This window comes from Cupressus sempervirens, chromosome 6 (assembly GCF_028749045.1).
Source record: "Cupressus sempervirens isolate cs-2001-9-10 chromosome 6, ASM2874904v1, whole genome shotgun sequence".
Lineage (NCBI taxonomy): Eukaryota > Viridiplantae > Streptophyta > Pinopsida > Cupressales > Cupressaceae > Cupressus > Cupressus sempervirens.
In genome coordinates, this window is record NC_143123.1 from 579,423,059 (window position 1) to 579,439,864 (window position 16,806).

The window sequence follows — 16,806 nt, forward strand, 5'->3', positions numbered from 1 at the left end:
AGGTGACACCTACTCAAGAGAGGAAGCATTAGTCATTTAAATCAATTGAGAAGGGTAAACAATTGCAACTATCACTACCCAATGATACAACCCCATCATCTCAGATCATGACTCAATCAAAGGAGATGGCAGATGAGTCAGTAAGTCTAGATGATGTAATTACTTTACCCATTATGACTTGAATAATTTGACACTAGAGAAAATGTAGGAATTACAAACTTTGTTGAGCCACAAGGCAAAGTAAGAACATCTACAAAGAGAGCATAAAAAGAAACATGTATTAGACATTGTTAAGGAACTATCTGTGGATGCATGACTGCCTTAAATAATCAACATCACATTTTGGATCAGTTAGTATATATGCTTGACAAAGTTCAATCAAAATATATAGAGACCAATGATAAATTCATGTAGTGCTTTGAGAGAAGATTTGAGCATAAAGTATTAGAGAAATTCTCTCATGAACTTGTACATAGACAAACATATCTTTCCAATTTAGTCACACAATTAGAAGAAAATTTGAAGACTATTCATTCATTATACATGAAGGTGTGTGTTATTGAGTCTTTTACACTCGAAAATAAACATTCTATTAATTTATTACATGCTAATATGCAGGAAAGTGTTATTTCATTGGGCAAGGATGTAAGTTCAAGCTCACTTTCATACAATTAATTGACTTTTGGTCAACAAAGGTTATCCAAGCTCATGGCTAGAGATAGTGAAATAAGGAATAAGTTAATATTAATTCAATTCTAGTTGTTACCACATTTGGATATAATTCAAACACATATTTTCTACATATTGAAGGTCTAATTGATCTAGTTGTCTAGCTATAAATTTAATTTCAAGTTTTTGAGAAGGTAAAAGACCAATGGAGTAAAAGTTATTGATGTAACACCCCAACCTTGCTTCCAAACCCCAAGCTCTCACAGGGCTACCTTAGATCAACCACTAGAACCACTAGGGCTTCTTCACACCCTATGCTTACTAGGACCTTGCTCAAGAGATCCTAATCCTTCAGTTGGGGGCACACCAACAAAGTAACATAAAATTTCTTCCTAGCCAACTCCAGTCCACTACTAACCCTCAAGTCCATCTATAGCCCCAAGGGTGTTAGTTCTTCATCCAGGGTTTTTTTAGACTCCTTCTAACATCCATGCCCCTAAAAAATTTTGATTTCATAGGTGCATTCAATCTACTAGGGAAAATACACCGAATTGCTCCAAAAAGGCTACTAGGAATTAGCCCTCCTAAATAGCCAGAAATAAGATTTCTTGAAAAAATTATTAACAACCCCACAAAAAAATTACATTTATGGATACCATTTTTGGAGTACTTCAAGATTCTATGATTGTTCAACCCCCAAAATATCCGTAAAACCAAAGTACCATTTTAGGCCAAGAATGAGGATTTCAAGTGCTTTATTGTTGTTGTGATGGAAAACCACCTTGGAAAATGTTACAAGACCTCTCCTTTGGAATGAAGCAAGGTTAAACCTTCTCCTTACTCTCTTTCTAGCTAGATTGAGGTGTTTGCATGTTCAATCCCCTCCATAGCTCATTTTTCCAACTGTGATTCCTAGCCAAGTTGCATTTGGCTTGCCTAGGGGACCACTTTAAAAATGATTTATGTGCTTCCCATGGGATCTCCTTTTCTATACATAATTTAAAAGGAGTCTAGTTCCAAATCCCAAGAGGCTATACATTTTATACAGTGGGAAAAGGCCCTAAGACTCCATTTTTTATTCGCTGCCCAGTTCAGAACAGTAACATGCTAACTTACAAAATAACTTATTCAAACACACACAACTCTCTATAAAAACACAAAAACTATAAAAAAAAAATGAAGGAAAAATACTACTAACACTTCAAACTCAGAAAAGCCTAAGTCTAATTTGTACAAAGCATAGAAAAATACTCAAAGCAAGAAACTATTGTAATGTAGTAAAAATGTTGATTACAATTCGTAAACTCTCATTTATCCTTCCTCCAACCTCTTTAAAAGGTTGAGTTTGACCTAATATAGGCTTGGAATGGATGTTTCTAACTACTTTAAGTGGTTTAAGGTCTCCCACAAAGAATTTTCTCTTTTTGCATAAAAGTTACAAAACTTGTCAATGACAACTTTGCAAAAAATGAGCAATTTTTGCAATTTTGCAAATTATCTATCCAAACTTGCTCTACTTGCTACCAAAATTTCCAAAAGGCTTAAGATGGATCAAAAATACCTAATAAGGACCCTAAAACATTTTCTTTCCCTTTTTGGCCCTCAAAAACCAAAAATTCTCTTTTAAGCCAAATGAGCAATTTTGAGCAATTAGGAGCAATATTGCATTGTGGGGCTCTTCTAACCTATCTAACCTCACCTTAGGACCAAGTTGATCCTATTATTATACTAGTTATGTGGCTAGAATCACTAAAATCCAAAAATAAGGAAATACCTAGGTTTCACACTTAGCCTACCTAGGTGCTCCTGCACCAGTTATGCAGCAATTTTGGCAAGCCACAAACATTTTTTTTAGAAGCACAAGCTAACCCCAGTAGACCCAAGCCATGTGTGAAAAAAACAAGGGAGAAATAATAGAAAAGAAAAGAAATAACAACAAGGGAGAAATTAAATAAGAAAACTCAAAGGGGAACCAATAGAAATTATAGTCAAAGACATTAGATGGAACATCATTGGTAAATTTAGATTGCAGATCCAAATTGTAGTCTCAGAGGGAGTATTTTTTAATGAAATGACTATTCATGACAAAGTGTTTTTGCGACTAATTTCAAAGGGGTAGATTATTGATCTCTATGCCTATAGTTGCCTATTAGTGTCCAAACACTTTTTCATTTACTAGGCAAGGTTGAATGTGTTGGAATTAACAAGTAGGAAGTATAATTCTGAGATGGAGGGTGAATCAAAAGTACTAAAATCTAACCAATAAAGCTTTCAACTTTAAAACATTGCATGCATAAACATATATAAATAACATGTAAAGAAATTGCAAACACATAAACACTTCACACCATATATGATTACCCAGAAACCCTCCAATGAGAAGGTAAAATTGGGGTGGGGATGACACCCAAAAATCCTCACTACTACAACAATAAAGTTCATGTGTTAAGGTTACATATTTTGACCATTCTCATGATCTACCCTATGAAAGGCCTGCCCTATTAAAGGATTACAAGGATTTTTAGATCCTACCCTGTTAAAGGATTTTAACACCTTGTTAGAAGTGTGCCTAGCTAAAGGACTTTAAAACACTCATTTGGAATGTCACCCTGTTAAAGGCTTTATACAATGGTTGTTAAACCAACCTAAGTCCATAGGATTTCATTATGCTATAACAATTGTTAGAGAGTAAAATAGAATGTTTGATTTGATACACTTACAATCTGATATTACTGATTTCAAATCCCAATTCAGTTCATCTTGATCCTCTTTGATCTGATATAAAAATGTTGTAATCTTATTTCTTTGTTCTGCTAACTGATTCTACAATTCTATCCTTCTTCTAAGCTACCTTCAAATTGATCAATTCACCCCTTTCACTTCCTTCAAATCTTTGTAAGCATTATCTCCTCACATGTATTCTCTTTTAGACTCCATAAAGTATTGGGCTTCATCTCCTTAAAAAGATTTTGTGACTTAGGGTTAGTTATGAATCTACAATTGAAATTCATCCAATTTTCCCACTCAAATCCTTCCATTTTTCTCATTGGTTGCATGTTGATTGTATAGGGAATCCAAGTAGATTCAATCTTATCTCTAAGCTTCAAGATCTATCCATATGTTGGCTCAAAAATGGTTTACATCTTAGTTTATGAAGGCGCAAACTCTTATGTTGATTCTATGTTGTTCGGCACTTACTGATTACTGATGCTTAGCACATACTAAAATCTTTTCTGGCTTGGTACCTAAATATGCTCGGCATCTATTGTTCACTTGGCACATATACCCACTCAGCATTGTCTATTTTCTCGACATCTAAATGACTCGACAATTATTGAATTTTTAGCTCAACAAATATTGCAACTCGACATCTATATTATACTTGGCATGTACTTAGAAAATTTCTTAAGTGTGTTGACACTCAATTGTCAAAACCAATCTGAGATCAACTATCTCCCCCTTTGACATGAGTGGCAAAAACATGTAACTATACATGATGAATCTAATCTCCTCAAGTATAATATACATTTTGTTTGACATATATAAAAAACTTCAAAACTATTCAAAATTTTATGAAGGACCATATACCTCAAAATTTTGTATCTCCTCTTGAGTTGATGTGCCTTTTTTGTATTCAAAATCTCTCTAAGTAGAGTTATTTGCCTCTACTGATACTCCTTATCTTTATTCTGAATTTTGATACTCTTTATCTGATGTGTTATGTTATGCCTTGTTTCCTATTGTTTCCTCTATTTGTTCTCCCTCTTTCTTTTCTCTATTTATTTTATAACTTCCCCTTTCATTTTGCCTCCCCCTTTCACATGTCTCCCCTTGCAAATTAAGTATCCTTCTGGCCTTTTGATTTATCTTATCTCCTCCTTTTCTTTTTACAATTTCTCCCCCTTTTTGACACTTATCTCAAATGGTCTATACACTGACTAAATATTTTGCCAAGAAGGTCTTGTTTACTTCCATTACAATCCTCAGAGTGGCATCCCAGGTTTGTATTTCAACTTCTAGGGATTTGATCTATATTGTTGTCTCTATTGCAAGGTGAACTAAGCCATATAATGTTGAAAGATTAGGGTCTTTCTTCAATACATTTTTTGTATAGGCTAGTTCCTTTTGTAGAATCTCCATGTGAGGGGTTAGGGTGGCTTGGATTTGAACTAACTTGGCTCTAGTATTAGCCTCTTCTACTATCACTATAGCTAGTTCCTTTTGTTTATGAAGTGTTGTATGAAAGTGCTTCTCACTTTGAGCTGGATCATTTGGCAATTGTATGCTTGATATTTTCATATTTCTTTCCAAGCTCATTATTCTCTGGCTAGTTTCTTGTGTGAAAATTGAAGGATCACACAACTTTGTATACAATGAGAATATATCCTCAAGTATTGTCTTCACCTTCTCAATTTTCTTTGCTAGGTGTACCTGTGATAGTTCTATGTCACTAGATATTCTTTCATTCACCTTTCCTTGAAACTTTTTCTCAGACCATTCCAAGATTTTTATATTTGTCTCCTAGTCTTCATTGGCCACCTGCTCAACAATTTCTGATAGTTGTTCCAATATTGGCTTGGTTTCATTAGGTTCCTGCAAGCTGAATGCATCTAAAAAGATGTCTTTTATCTCAATTAGTGCTTGCCTTTGTTTATACTCATTTCTAAGTATCTCCTGCTTCTTCTTCCTCTCTAATGCCTCTTGCACCTCATTAATCTGGTCTATGTTCATGGTTGCATAGTCATACTTTGCAATGACTATTTCTTCATCTAATGTAAGGTATCAATAGTGAAGTACCCTTGCAACCTTTGTGGAGCTTGAACCTAGTGCTGAAATTCGGAGTGCATTACTTCAGTGCTTGACTTTTGAGGCATTCTTGTAGGATTCCTAGCGGTTGGTAGATTTACCAAATTTTGAATTGCTTCTTGCTCTTTTTCCTTTGGAATCTCCTTCTCCTCCTCTAATTTGTCTTTATCAATAATAATTATTTTTTGGTAGTGCACCTTGTACTTGTGTAGTAGGAACAAAAGTATCCATCTATCTTGTTTTTTCCTTTGCTAGCTCCTTGACAGTTGTGATAACTTTAACTATGGAATCAACTTTAGTTGAAGTATCTTGTGAAGCTTTCTCTTTAGGTTGTCCACTTGTAGTTGTAGGGATGGTAGGGGATGTTTATTATGTGGCCACCTTGTCCCTAGTCAAGTCAGCTACTACTTTTTGAAACTTAGCTACACTGAGCAATACTAGGTTACTACATAATTGAGCTTGTAAAGTTGATTGGTCAAGGATCTTCTTTAGATTCTCTGTAGTCAATGGATTGATGTTCTGACCAAAGTTTTCAAGGACATCCTTTACTTTTACTATATCTGCAAGTGTAGAGGTGTCATGTGGCGGGCTTGTAGGTGGCAATTGTGTGTCTTACACACTCTGATCTATTTGTTGCTCTTTAGCATTTTCCATTTCATCTCCTTTTTGTGTTTCCTCCTCCACTATGTTGCCTTCCTTTTCTCTCTCAACCTCTCCTTCCTTATCATTCTCTTCCTCTTCTTCATTATTTCTTCCCTCAAAGGGATCTTCTTCTCCTTCTTTGATAGTTTTTACGCCATAAATCAACTTCCACATTTGAGTGGACTTCTTAACAACATCTTCAATCTTATTTTGAAGAATGCTCAAGGATCTATATTTGGGTGCTTTGCCCTTTTGTAAGCTCTAGCATTACTCAAGCCAATGTAGACTCTCTTATTTCCTTTTCCATGTTAAGGAAATAATGTCATTTATTTTCAACAATAGAATATAAATCTTTAGGCAGTGAATTGTCAAGTTAAAGTGGGGTGTTCTTGAACTTGGCCATCATGTTATAGACTGATTCTTCAACCATGTTTTGTTCTTCCCTACTCAATTTATTGAAATCAATGCTCTTTAAGCTAGTTAAGTCTACATTATATTTAATATTATCACAAATATTTTCTAAATCAGACTTGGTTGCATGACTTAACACTCTAAATTGGTTGTTGTCATCTATTTAGTCCTTTCTTCATTAGATTCAAGTGGTGCAACATATTTTCTTCTTAGCTTGTTCTTTGTTGGACCTTGTTTCTCGATAGCCTTCTTCTTTTCTATTGTTTTCTCTTTTTCCTTTTGGGTGGTAGACCTTATAGTGGCTCTCGTGGCTGGGGTAGTAGGCTTGGTTGGGTTTGGCTTTGTAGTCATTTTACCCTTGGGTTGAGTTGTAGGCTATTTCTAAGCTTTTTTATTTTTAGACTCTAGTTTAGCTGGTGCTTCCTTGGCTTGTTCTTCCTTGACACCTTCTTCCTCTTCATCTTCTCCCATGCCTTGTGTCAAGGAAAATGGCTCTTGGCCCTATTCTTCTTCTTCTTCTTCTTCTTCTTCATCTTCTTCTTCTCCTTCTGTTGCCCCTTCTTCAAATTTGGCCTTAAGTTTCTTGACCAATTTACCCTTTTTCTTTAGATTTGAAGTAGTTTTCAACTCCATTTCCACCTTAGACTTTACAACATCAAAAGTGCCAAAAGTTTTGCACTTTTATCAATCTCTTCTACAAGCAATGTTGTGATTGCTATTGATGCCTCATCAATGTTTATCTCATATCGTAATGGCCTTAGCCATCTTACTCTTGGTACTATTTATTGAATATAAGTATAATCAATATCAATTAAGAAAAAATAATCATTAATGTGTTTCTCTAACTAGAACACTTAGTTTTTGTTTCATGGACTTTTTAAAGTCCTCAAAATAGTTTTTCATGAGGGTTTCAAAATTGGCTCCATTTTCTCTATGTACTCATTTATCTATATATTTATAGACATATTGGTCTTCCAACCTATTCCAAAAGAGGGAAATGCTTTCTAAACATAAAAAAAGATACATATCAAAATTGATCCAAACTTACACTAAGCACTTTTGGATCTCCTTATTGCTCCTAGGTTCTCCATAATTTGCTACAGTTACAGTTCTGCTAGATCATATGTATGATCCTTCTTAACAAGTTTTTATCCCACATCAACTACAATGCATGGTACACTATTCAGTTGGCTTGACTAATAGAATTTGTGGGATATGACCCTAACTGCAAATTCTAGAAGTGGATCTTTGATTGTATCAATGATCATGCATCTTTTATTCCACTTTTCCCCATTGTTCTTCTCAATGGCTTCTTTTAAGTCACTTCTTAGGGTCTTTGGTCATTCTAGGGTTGGGCATCTTGTCACCCTATGTATGATTCTCTTTGACAACTTAATAGGTCCACCTTCCAACCATAGGCATCCATCATGAATCCTGCTCAAAACTATTCTTATACACTCTATTTTGAAAACTATAGGAAAATCTAGGGCATGGGTTAAGCCCTTCCTTTCAACAATTTGAAATTCTTCTTTCAATACCCCATTCTCACATAGTTTTTCATAGGCCTAATGAATCTCCATGTCACCAATTGCTCCAACCTTATAATTATAACACTTTCTGACATCCTAAACCATTACAACTTTAGGGAATAATGGATAATGCGCTAGCAGGATCATTTTTGTATGCAACTTTAGGAATTGGCCTATAATCTAGTTACTTAACTTCATTGCTAATTAGCTGAACCTCAAATGGTTCCTTGTCTTTGGGATTCCTAGAGCTAGAGGCCATTTCTACAAACTATGGTGTTAAACTTTAAAATAGTGTAGCTTGGCACTTGAGAAATACCTTAGATCAATGAAATAGTGCTTGACCTTGTTGAAATCTATACAAAAGCTTCAATCTCTGGTCGTCAATCACTTTTGTGCTCTTCTTGCTCTTTCTTTGTGTTCATAATGATGAAAAATGATCAAAAAATTGACCTTATACCCTTCAATACATAGCATTTAATGCTTAGTACATATATAGTTTTACACTCAGCTCCTTATGCTATTTTTGTTTCACTCAGCTTACATTAGTTTTTCATCACTTGGCTTCTACTAGAGTTACCCTTACTTGGCTTCAATAGAAATTTCCTTTTACTCGACACCCACTACTAACTCGACTTCAACTAGCTTTGGCTAGCAACTCAACATATACTAGGCATTTGAAGGAAACTTTACTTACTTGGAAATAATGTGAAAAAATTTGAAGATTTAACTTGCATCTTTATACATGTTGATCTATCCTTTTTAGTACTAGCTTATTTTAGGAACTAGCATATGATAAAGCATTTAAATATCAATTCCACATACCTTCTCTTGCTTAGTTTGATGAAGTATGAACACTTGACCCTTTAGGTGAAGCGATCCCTCCATTTGATGAACTACTTATATCTTTTCTTTTCCGTGTCTTATTCATCTCTCCTCTAATGTGCTTAATATCTACCTTGCCTTTTCTGTCGTTTGACTCTAAGTTAGGTGCCATTACCCTTGTTGGGAAGTGTTTGCTAATATGACTAGTCTTCAAACAACTAAAGCATGTAGTTTGACTTAACCATCTATTGTAGCTTCCATTGAAATGCGTTCTTATGCAATTCTCAGGGATGTGTCCATACTCTTGACAATAGTGATAGCTATGTTCTTTATTGTAGTCCCAATTATAGGAATTTTCATGGCTTCTTCCTTTGTTTGATGACCATGTGGTCTTGGATCTGCACTCAAAGGCTTTGTGTCCAAACTTCTGACAATTGTAGCAGTGTCCTTTAATTCTTGGTGCATGCATAGTCCTAGTTCTACATTCATGTGCTTGATGACCTTGTTTGTTGCACTTGTAACAATGTATCATGTTCTTTGGCTTGGCATTTTGACTACTATTCTTGCTCCTGAAATCATTAGTTGTATGTCCTTTCTTTCCATAGTGATAACAAGTAGGTTTAGATTTCTTACCTTTATTGCTTCTTTCCTCAGCAACTTTGGATGATTCTCCTTCTTCAATGCTGGTATAGCCCAAACTTCATGTGTCTTTATAGGATCTAAGGGAGTGTAGTAGTTGCTCAAAGTACTTGATGGCTTCATTGTTGGAAATGATTGAAAAGATCGTGAATAAAGAAGAATGGAATGGAACTGGTAAAGAATGTTTCAATCATTTTTTTGTCATTGATGTCAAACTTGCTACTTGCAAGAATGAAAATTGCTTTAGTGATCCAAATACTATCAATTGGTTGATTGACAAGCAAGTGGCAATCAATAAGATGTAACTAGAAGTACCTAGAGAAAGGTTGAAGTTATGATGTTGTAATGAAATATAAGGATCAACTAAGCCATTGATGAAATAGTGTACTGATGACATACTCTAGGAAGATGGACATACTAAGATACAACAAAGATTTAAGATTTAACTAACTCATTTGTAAAGCCTAACTAAGTTCATTAGAGTGAGCCGAGCAAGCTAGTTAGAGCCAAGCAGATTCTTAGTTAAAGCCAAGCAAGTTCAACTTCAGTGTAAGCCAAGTAATTATTCAGATGCCGAGTAACATAGAATCCTTCAGGTGTCGAGTAGCAGAAAAAGATAATGGATGCCGAGTAAGTCTTCAAGTGTCGAACAAAGCAGAAAATGCTATAGGTGCTGAGCACCAGTAAAATAACAATAGAAGCTGAGTAACATAGAAAGAGTCGAGCATCAGTAAATCAATGATGCCAAGTTATTGCATTATTTGTTAAGTCCAATATTTTCTAGATCAGGAGCGATAAGTTTGTTACATCAAATTTTATGAATTAGTTGGATGATAAGGATGATGAGTAGATGTCACAGAATTCTATGTAAACCATGCAAACTAATTCAAGGTGAATGCTAATGGATTTATCATGAAGTTTCTATAAGTAACAATTTGGAGGGAAAACAATACCATTTTCTCAAGATCAAATTAAGATTTGAGCAAGAAATGAAGAACAAAACTTCTTTATAAGGAGTTATAGGTCAGAGATCAAATGCACATGCAAGAGAGGGAGTTGATCTTAAGTATGGTCATGCAAAGAAGCCAAAAGGAGTAAGAACAGAGCATCAAGACTCTGAGTTGATCAAGTGACCATAGAATGCATTGGCATAATGAGTGGAAGAACTCAAGGAGATAGATCTTGAAGGGTGAACAAGCTGTCAACACTGCAAGGGAGGAAATCCAAGCAAAGAAAAGAACTAAAGAGTGATCTAAAATATGCAGAGTTAGGGTTGCAATCTTTATCGGGTCAAAACCCTTCTAATACTCTCTTACCATTGTATTAGATGTTGAAATCCTACATTGCTAGGTTAGCTTAACAGCTAGGTGGATAAGCCTTAGGAAAAGGATAAAGGGGTCCCCAAGAGAAGGACAAAGAGATCCTCAGAAGAAGGATAAAGAGATCCTTAGGAGAAGGATAGGAGATCCTTAGAGAGGGATGAAAGATTCTTTTGAGAAGGTGACTATAAATCACATGGACTTGGGTGAGCCTAACAGCTCTATGTAAATCCTTTAACATGGTGACATTACAAGTTGAATGTTCTTAAGTCCTCTAACAAGGCACACTCCTAATAGGATGTAGAAATCCTTTTACAGGGTCACATTTAACAGTGTGTTGTAGCCTTTAACAAAGCAGATCATCAGAAGTGGTTGAAATAAATTACGCAGTTATTCAGTGGGTATCATCCCCACCCCAGTTTTACCTTCTTATTCTTGGAGGGTTTTTGGGTCATCAAAATTCATAGTGTTATGGTGTGATGCATGTTTACTTTTCATGATTGTATTAAATTTTCAATTGCATGCATGATAATTTTAGTTATGTGTCATTAAGGATTAGAAGAAAAAGTTGTATTGGACATCATTGGACCTTGGATAACTGATTCACCCCCCTCTCAATTATTCTAAAGAATTCTAACGATTGGTGTCAGAGCACACTGCTGATTTCTTTCAAGGTACTAGCAGTAGGAAGATCAAGATGTCCAAGAGAGAAGTTCCAAGCTAAACAAAGACAACTTTGTTGCATGGAAAAGTCTGATGAAGCTACACCTTAGATCAATAGTTGACTATGCACAGACCTCAATCACAGTTGATCATGTAGACCCTTTAGGACCCCTCACTGTAGATGACATGAGCAAGAAGAAGGAGCACAATCAGGCGATGTTAGCTATTGCTTCAGCACTAAGCTATGCTGAGTATGATGAAATCAAAGGATGTGATACTGCACATCAGATGTGGGAAACATTGTCAAGAATCTATGGAGGATATGATAATGTCAAGAGAACAAAAAGAGAGAGCCTAAGAGGAAAGTTTGATGACATAAAAATGGAAGAAGGAGAGAATGTTGCTCAATATGGTGCAAGGATGGAAGAAGTACTAAGTGCCATAAGAAGACTAAGAGGATAGTTAGCAGAAGAAATAGTATGTAGCAAATACTTGAGAACTTTGCTTCCCATCTATGCTATAAGAGTATCAGCCATCCAAGAACTAAGATGTGTACCAGGCAATGCACTGTCATTTGAAGGAATAATTGGAAGACTCACTACTTTTGAGCTATCTAACTTTGACAGCTACAAGCCAAAAAATTTTGAATTTGCATTCAAAGCCAAGATGACAATGAAAGACAATGAGGAGGTAAAAACAAAGAAAAAGAATGGAAAAGGAAAGTATGTATCCAGTGATAGCAGCACGGATGAAGATGATATAGACCAGTTGGAGGCATTATTAGCAAGAAGATTTCATAGAGGAAAAGAAAAATTCAAAGGTAAGTTGCCAATCATTTGTTTCAATTGTAATGAAGTTGGTCACATTGCAACCAAATGCACACAAAAGAAAAATTACAAGGATGGAGGCAACTTCAAGAACAAAAATGAGGACAACAAGGATTACAAAGGTAAAGGCAAAAGATGCTACATTGTTGAAGAAGACTCTGATGAGAATGATGATGAAGTAGTCTGTGTGGCTATGAAAGATGAATCAAATGAAGATGAAGTAACTACCCTGGTAACCTGCATGAAAAAAAATGACAAATGGATCATAGACAATGGATGCTCCCATCACATGACTGGAGACAAAAGTAAGTTCATTTCCTTTACTCAATATGAAGGAAATAGTGTTAGATTTGGTAACAATGCACCATGTCAGATCAAAGGGAAAGGTAGTATCAAGCTTACTAAAAGGATATCATGTGATAATGCATACTATGTTGAAGGCCTGAATTATAACTTGTTAAGTGTCTCATAGTTAGGCAACATAGGATACAAGGTTGAATTTGGAAATGGAATTGCTAAGATCTATGATTCTCAAGGAAGTCTAATAGGAAAAGGTGACCAGACTAGGAGTAATATGTTTTACCTAGACATGGAAGATGCTTCTTGTCTCATTGTTCAAACTGATGATGTATGGTTATGGCACAAGAGGCTATGTCATGTAAATTTTGACAATCTGATAAGCATCGACAAAATGAAGAAAGTCAGAGGTCTACCAAAATTGAAGAAGCCTAATAACACCATGTGTAAACAATGCCAATTAGGGAAGATGACCAAGTCAACTTTAAAAAGCAAGACTTATACTTCTAATGACGTATTAGAGCTAGTTCATACTAACTTGTGTGGTCCTATTGAAGTGCAAAGCTACAAAGGTGACAGATACATAATGCTATTTGTAGATGACTATTCAAGGATGATGACAGTCATGTTTCTAAAACTAAAATCAAATGCATTTCAAATGTTCAAATGGTACTTGGCCAGAGTAGAGAAAGAGATCGGGAAGAGCCTAAAATGTCTTAGATCTAATAGAGGAGGTGAATTCACATCAAGAGAATTTGAAGAATTCTATAATGAAAGAAGAATCAGAAGGCAGACATCAACACCTAGGACTCCACCTTAGAATGGTATAGTAGAAAGAAGGAATAGATCATTTATTGACTATGCCAAGACCTTAATGATGGAGAAAAATGTTGCACTCAAGTACTGGAGAGAAGTCATAAGTATTGAAGTCTACACACTCAATAGAGTTCAAGTCAAGAAAGGTACAAATGCAACACCTTTTGAATTATGGTATGGGCATTCTCCTAATGTAAAACATTTCAAAATATTTGGATGTAAATGATATATATATAAAGAGTCTAGAAATGGAAAGTTTGATGCAAAGAGTGAGGAAGGCACATTTCTTGGTTATTCTACTAGAAGCAAAGCTTATAAGTGCTTGAATTTTAATGCTAACAAAGTAGTAGAAAGCACAAATTTGAAGTTTTATGAGCTTGTAGAAGTTCAAAGTGTTGAGGACACCAAGAAAGTAGAAGAATACAAGACCTTTGTATACTTTTATGAAGGTATACCTAAAAATGGTGAATTTGTAACTCAAAATGACAATCAACAACAAAATCTAGCATCTACCGAGTCACAAACAGTGAATGTCGAACAGCAGACACATTCAGAAGCTGAGCTGCAGAATATAGAAAATGTTCATTCTGAGAATAGCCAACATGAAGGAAATGAAAAAATACCTAATGAAAATATACATGAGGATTCAAATTTTGAAAGAGACAATATGAAAACAAGGAAAGAACCAGTATTGGCAAAGTATGTGAAAAGACATCACCCTGCAGATCAAATTATTGGAAACAAAAAGGCAGGACCAATGACAAGGAATAGAATCAAAAGTGAAACATGTCTGCTCAAAAAAATGGAACCAAGAACAGTAAGTGAAGCCATAAAATATGATGATTGGTACAATGCTATGAAAGAAGAAATAGAACAAATTGAGAAGAACAAGACATGGACCTTAGTCTCAAGACCAGCTGATAAGAATGTGATTGGAACCAAGTGGGTGTTCAGAAACAAGTTAGATGAGAATGGTGAAATCACAAGGAACAAGGCAAGACTAGTTTGTAAACTGTATGCACAAGAAGAAGGACTAGACTATGGAGAAACTTTTTCTCCAGTTGCTAGAATGGAAGGAGTAAGGACCTTAGTAGCATATGCAGCGTTCAAAGGATTTAAAGTTTATCAAATGGATGTTAAGTCTGCATTTCTAAATGGTATACTTGAAGAGGAAGTCTACATAGAGCAACCAGAGGGTTTTGTTGATGAAAAGAACAAAAATAAGGTATGAAAATTACACAAGGCTCTATATGGATTAAAGAAAGCCCCTAGAGCTTGGTATGAGAGACTTCACAAGTATCTAGTGCAAATAGGATTTGAAAGAATTGATGACAATAGCAACATGTACATCAAATCAGAAGAAGGTGAGGATATTCTTGTATCTGAAATATTTGTGGATGACATAGTTTTTGGAGGAAAGGAAGTACTTTGCAAAAATTTTGCTGACAAAATGAAACATGAGTTTGAGATGTCAATGTTTGGAGAAATCAAGTTCTTTGTTGGATTTCAAGTACATCAACTAAAACATGGAGTATTCATGACACAATCAAAATATATCAAGGTGATACTCAAGACATTTGGATTGGAAGACTCAAAACTTGTAAGCACACCAATGGCAACAGGACATAAGCTATTTAAAAATGATGAATTAGCTGAAGTCAATCAAGTAATGTGCAAATCCATGATTGGAAAACTATAATATGTTGTACTTAGCAGATTAGACATAGCATTAGTTGTTGGAATAGTGGCTAGATTCTCTGCTAATCCTAGAGAAAATCATCTCATGGTAGTAAAAAGGATAATAAGGTATCTCAAAGGAACTGATGATTTTGGCCTATATTACAAAAAGAATGATAAGTTTGAGCTCAATGCATACACAGATGTAGATTGGGGAGGCAACCTTGATGACAGGAAAAGCACAAGTGGAGGAGCATTATTCTTAGGTAAAAGGCTAGTCACTTGGACTAGTAAGAAATAAGCATGCACATCTCAGTCCACTGTAGAAGCAGAATATGTAGCAGTAGCAGTTAATTGCACAAACATTGTGTGGCTCAGACATCTACTAAAAGGAATGAAAGAAGAGGTAACCAAACCTGTGATATTGTATTGTGATAATACAAGTGCTATAAACATATCCAAGAATCTAGTAATGCATGCAAAAACCAAGCATACTGCAATCAAGTATCACTATGTCAGAGAATTGGTGGAAGAAAAACAAGTGAAGGTGGAGTACATTCACACAAAGGAACAAACTACAGATATCTTCACCAAACCATTGCCTAGGGATTCTTATGAATATCTTAGAGGCAAGGTGGGGGTAATGCCCCTAACTCAAGCAGTCTAAAGCAACAGAGAAACTGCCCTGCATCAACAGGAGTAGATCATTGAAATATCAAAAGAATGATGCAGAGGATGACAATAGGAGTAGAAATTCCAGATACCTCACAAGCATGGTGATAGAGGGAGAAAACATAAGATCCAAAGCTCATATTTAGCATGTTGAAGAAGCTACATCTTTGAAATTTATGTCAAAGAGGGAGATTTATGAGAAACTGATCAATGAAAGGATTAGATATGGAGATGTATGAGATCAATAGTAAGGATGCAGCAGTCTAGAGGAAGAAGTAGAACAAAGGATTTAGTTTTTATCAACAAAGACGAAGTTATATACCAACTAGATCACATATGTAATTTTGGTGGTAACTAAGTTGATCAATTGATCAGTTTGGTTTTCCATCAATGCCAAAGAGGGAGATTGTTGGAAATGGTTGAAAAGATCATGAATAAAGAAGAATGGAACTGGTAAAGAATGTTTCAATCATTTTTTTTTTATTAATGTCAAACTTGCTACTTGCAGGAATGACAATTGCTTTAGTGATCCAAATACTATCAATTGGTTGATTGAAAAGGAGGTGGCAATCAATAAGATGTAACTAGAAGTACCCAAAGAAAGGTTGAAGTTATGATGTTGTAATGAAATATAAGGATTAGCTAAGCCATTGATGAAATAGTGTACTGATGACATACAGTAAGAAGATGGACATACTAAGATACCAAAAAGATGTAAGATTTAACTAAGTCATTTGTAAAGCCTAACTAAGTTCATTAGAGTGAGCTGAGCAAGCTAGTTAGAGTCTAGTAGATTCTTAGTTAAAGCTGAGCAAGTTCAACTTCAGTGTAAGCTGAGTAATTATTTAGATGCTAAGTAGCACAAAATCTTTCAGGTGTCGAGTAGCAGAAAAAGATAATGGATGCCGAGTAAGTCTTCAAGTGCCGAGAAAAGTAGAAAATACTATAGGTGTCGAGTGCCAGTGAAATAACAATAGAAGCCGAGTAACACAGAAAGAGTTGAGCATCACTAAATCA